This window comes from Elephantulus edwardii, unplaced genomic scaffold (genome assembly GCF_000299155.1).
Source record: "Elephantulus edwardii isolate Elephantulus edwardi_28Jun2011 unplaced genomic scaffold, EleEdw1.0 scaffold00299, whole genome shotgun sequence".
NCBI classification, from domain to species: Eukaryota; Metazoa; Chordata; class Mammalia; order Macroscelidea; family Macroscelididae; genus Elephantulus; species Elephantulus edwardii.
This window is the reverse complement of record NW_006400049.1, coordinates 574,291-579,739: the sequence shown is the minus strand read 5'-3', so window position 1 is coordinate 579,739 and position 5,449 is coordinate 574,291. Positions and strand designations below refer to the sequence as shown.

The window sequence follows — 5,449 nt, the reverse complement described above, 5'->3', positions numbered from 1 at the left end:
TACTATGAATACAACATCATTCTTCCTCGGTTTTTTATCCCTGGCATAATAGACCATGTAATGGTCTGATTCAATATGGCCCATTCCAGTCCATCTCAGTTTACTAGTGCCTAGAATGTCAATCTTCATATGTTCCATTTAATTTTTGGAAATTGCTTGTTTTTCTACATATATAATTTATACATTCAATATTCCAATTACTAAAAGGGAGCTCTGGTGGCCTGACGTTGCACTGCAAGACCACAGCCATGCAGTTTGAGACCACCAGTTACTCCATAGGAGAAGGATGGGTAATCTACTCCCATGCGATTAACTGTCTCTAAAAGCTCTCTGAATAGTCAGCTATGGGTTGGTTCCAACTCCACGATACACCACCCTAACCACCACAACAAAGTCATTCTTCATATGAGAGATGTGCTGAAACCTGCTCATCACAAGTGAGGTTCAAATGCAGATAAACTCAAGAAATTGGATGCAAATCTATGACTATGTTTGTTTATTCTTTGACGAGAAACTTCCCTTCTTCTTTTCTAAATAACAAGTGGAACATTTCAGAGGAAGTAGTTCTCAAAAGGGACGCCATGCTGGAATCGCTTTATGGTTCTGAGTACCTTCACCCAATTGAGTATGCCACTATACAGTGGTTATAACAAAGATGGTACTTATGGGAGTTTCCCCAATATGGGCACCTCATACAGTTTGCTAACTGTAAACAAGGCAAAAATTCAAAGAGCTGTGTCAGATTAATTGAAATGAGATTTTAGGTATAAAAAGAACATCAGCTTGTTTCACAGGCAAATGGGAGTAGATTGTGGGAAAAGATTTATTCTAGAAGGACGGTGATTCTTATATGGTTACTCAAGAAAGGAGTCCTAATAGTACCACCTTCTGCCACATGTGTTTTCAACGGAATGCCAAAATCCAAGCGTGAGAAGAATGTTTCCTTAACCAAAACTGCAAAGAAAGGCTTGGAATTGAAACAATACATGCAACCCCCTGAATTCCAGAGCCCATGAATTATCCCACAACTTCAGAAATGTGTGGACACATACAAGTACCTCTTCATCTTCTCCGTGGCCAACAGGGGGAACAGCAAGCTGAAGGACATCAGGAATGCCGGGAAGAAACGCCAGATGTTCTTTGGCAAAAATAAGGTGCTGATGGTGGCCTTAGCTTGAAGCCCATCCAATGAGTACAGAGACAACCTGCACCAGGTGAGCAAGAAGCTGAGGAGTGAAGTTGGTCTCCTTTTCACCAATCATATTAAGCAAGAAGTGAATGAGTGGTTCACTAAATTCACGAAAATGGTGCTCGCTTCGGCAGCACATATGCTAAAATTGGAACGATACAGAGAAGATTAGCATGGCCCCTGCGCAAGGATGACACACAAATTCGTGAAGCGCTCCATACTTTTGACCCTGAAATTAACCAGTCTGTAACGGAGGCTAACTCCTTTCACCTACAAATTTCATCTTTGGATACAAAGCTAAGTGGATTGTCCTTACGAAGGGACTGTTTAAAAAGAGGCAGGGAAAAGAAAAGAAAAAATATATATATAAAAAAAATAAATTCACGAAAATGGACTTTGCCTGAGCTGGTAATAAAGCAACTTTCACAGTGAGCCTGGATCCTGGGCCCCTGGAACAGTTCACCCACTCACTCCACGGAGCCACAGCTGAGGCAGGTGGGCCTGTCCAATGCCCTCAAGAAATGTGTGGTGACTCTGATGTCTGACCATGAGGTGTGCAAGGAGGGTGATGTGCTGACCCCAGAACAAGCACACATCCTGAATCTTTTTGGTTATGAGATGGCTGAATTCAAAGTGACCATCAAGTACAAGTGGGATTCACAGTCCAGAAGGTTTGAACAGATGGGCAAAGACTTGCCAGAGAATGCAACTGAGTCAGAAGAAGAGTCAGAGGAAGATAATGACTGACTGGGTTGCTCAGAGTGGTGGCCTGTGGTGCTTCCCAGGTCTCCCTTTGCGTGGATCAGCAGTACAGTGGCACCAGCTTGAGAGAACAGTTATTTCTTCTGTTACAGATGAAGATAAGGGAGAGTGAAAGGGGCTGTGTCTCTGTAAAGAGTACAACTTCATCTGCAAGGCTACTCCCTATGAACAGCGAAAGAAACTACATACAAAAAGCAGCTTTGGGGTTTGTGCTTTTGTTTGAACTGCAGGATTCTTGTTCACCTCATGAGCCAGCTCCCACTTCTGACCACTGTGGTCAGCAGCCCCCAGGGCTCTGGGTTCTCTCCTCCAGCCCTGGGCACCCCTTGTTTGAACAGGGATCTTCTGAGCATTCTTGTTCCTCCCTCCCCTCAAAAAGAAAAAAAAAACACAGCTGAGGGCCCTTGGATGGCAAACTTCAGCTGGAGGGGGTGGGGATGTGCTGCTGGAGCTAGGAGCAGAGTATTCACATGAAGAACTTTATTATTATTGACATCTCCAGTTGTAGGCTTTTGCCAAACTGTTCTAGTTCTATGAAATTTAAGATATTTCTGAAAATGGGAAAAGCTCTTAAATAAAAAAAAGAATGGAGTCAACATAGAAGACATTTTGGAGTTGAGACAAAGGTTCTAAGGCAGCTCTGTAAGAGATTGGGTGAGAAGGCTCCCTCTGTTAGCCCAGTATTGAGAAGGCCTAAACAAATAATTTCTATCAATCAGAGTAAAAGGTAATTAATGATAGGTTGTCCACTTGGAATCAGTTGAAGTATAAACTCAGGTAGTTAATCAAGATATGGTTTGATGAGAAGGGTAAGGTCTTCTGATCTACTCCCTAGATGGGAACATGAGGCCATATGTGCCTGTGTGAGTAAAATGGCCTGGAAGTGGAGAAGGAACTTTGTTGGAGCTTCTGGACACAGAAGCCCAAAATACTATCATCTCCAAATCTGTTGATAAAATCTTAAAGGAAGGAAAGTTGCCTTAGGGAGAATATGGGAATGGAGCAATTGACTAAGGTAACAAGGGTGAAAGTTTGAAAAAGAATAGGAACATTTATACAGATGTTGTATGAGGTGATTGTATCTCCTTTACCTTAATGTATTATTATATTTTTTAAATTTTCTACTAGTTTATTTACACAATTTGAATGCATTGTTTTTAAGAACAAATTCTTTCAATTTCCCCACCCCACCTCATCTAATTGATTCATTCTCCCTCCCCCTGCCTTAATGCATTATTGATATGAATATTATGTTTAATTGTGGAATACTAGCTCTACCAGATATTATAAAATTGAGGGCACGTATGTTTGCCCTGAGGCCAGTGTTGTTTGTACGTGCTGAAAGGAAACCATGAGAATTGCATGAGCCCACTCCTGTTGTTCATCTGAAGCAGTATAGAATACATGGTGAATAAAAAGAAATAACTGCTTTTATTGAAGACATGCTGAAGATTGAGATGTTAGTGTCAAGAAATTCTGTGTAAAAACAGCCCTGGATAGCCTGTACAGAAGGTAGATGGTTCATAGAGGTTAATTGTAGACTACTGAGGCATAAATAAGTAGTGGCTCATGTGTCTTCAGCAGTCTCAGATACAATATTCATGGTGCAGAAAATATGGTAGACCAAAGGAGACTGTTACTCAGTGATATACATTAGAAAATCTTTGAAATGAACCATACATAATTTGCATTCACATGAGAAGCATCAGTGCTAAAATCTATAGCATGACCAGAGTGTCATTAGAACACACTTACTGTTATAGCCTGCTTAATAAAAATTTAGACTCGGTGCACATATACAGTTAGCTTGTACATTATGTTGATGATATCTTTTTCATAACAAACATTGAGAGCAAGCAAGGGGTGATTTTAAAAGAGTTCTTTTCACACATGACCAACAAAGGTTCATTGATAAAGTGGTCAAAAATCTAGGTCCCTGCCTCCAAAGCAAAAGTATTGGGAATAACTTGGCCAGGAGTAACTTATGACATTCCACAGGCAAATAAGTTGCTCTCACTACCTACTCCCAACACTAATTACAAGACCCAAAGTTTGATTGGTCTGTTTAGATTTTGGGAGACCCTTATCCAACATCTTTTACTATTGTTATCTCTCATCAATAAAGTAACTCTCAAAAAATTCTTTTAAATGGTGGTCTGAGCAGCAGCAAGCTATGACTGAAATATAAAAAACTGTCTCACTCTTCTTCCCTTGATTGGGCGTGATTCTTGAGGCATCTGCCACATGTGCTTATGCAGTTTGAAAATTATGCCAAAAATCTGAGAAGGCTGATGTGCAGTAGTCATCAGGATACTGGACTAGGACATTTTCTGTTGCTGATACATAATATACACCATTTAAAAGACAGTTACTTGCCTGCTATTGGGCATTTGTTGAGACTGTTTCAACTACAGAAGGACAAAAGATAATTACAAGACTTAAAATGTTCATCATGTCATGAGTGATGTCATAAAAACACTCTACTAAAGAAAGTGATATCCAAAATAGCTTTGTGATAAAATAGAAATGGTTTATACAGGAATGTTGTTGTTGTTATGTACTACTGTAGAGTCCAAAAATACCCCTAGCTGACCCTCCTCAGATGCAGTTAATTGCATCAGAGACTACCCATTCTTCTCCCATGGGGCAACCAGTGACCTCAAACCTCTTGCCTTAAGGATTGCAGTACAGCTTCTTGCCACTAAGCCACCAGGTCTCATAAGCATGCAATAAGTTGCATGCAAGGAGGCATGCAGTGTCTGTGCAAGCAAGGAGCCTGTTTTCAGAATTGGTCCTACCCTAGAATCTCTGGAGATGCTACCAGAGCCCATTGCCATAAAGAGAGTGTCATATGAAATACTTCCTGCTAATCCAGAGGGCTGCTTGGTTCACAGATGGAAGTTCCAAGATACATGGATAACATTTGATGTGGAAAGCTGCTTTATGAAGTCCAGTGGATGGGAAAACCCTGACTGAGGAAGGTGAAAACAGATCAGCACAATGGGCTGAGTGTCATTCTGTCTTCCCAATAGTGACTGAGGAACTGGGCAATGATAAGAGTTCCTACGTTTGGATTTTCACTGATTCATAGGCAGTAACTAATAGTTTAGTCATATAGTCAGACAAATGGGAAATATGAAAATGATTTATTAAAAGGACACTAGTGTAAGTTATGGACCAATGAAAAACACTCTGTAAATTTAGGTGGTGCTTGAGAGCTAGTATTAAAAGGTCTTCTTTGTATATGTATAAATGGTATCCCATCACTCATAACTTTGCATTTCAGGATGACTCTAGAGGTTGTCTTTTTGGCTAAGAATGTGAACCCGTGTCTCTTCACTGTTTTATTCTTGGCATAGCAGAGTCAAAACCTGTCTGATTTCAAATGGCTTACACCAATCCATCTCAGTTCTCCAATGCCTGTTGTTGTTGTTATGTGCCATCCAGTTGCCTGCGACTCATAGCGACCCTATGTACAACAGCCCTAAACTCCGCTCT

General features: G+C 40.6%; 1 pseudogene; it reads left to right on the top strand.

Moving 5' to 3' along the window:
- Positions 1–911: 911 nt before the first annotated feature.
- On the top strand, positions 912–1,936 carry LOC102866862 (annotated as a pseudogene).
- Positions 1,937–5,449: the final 3,513 nt, after the last annotated feature.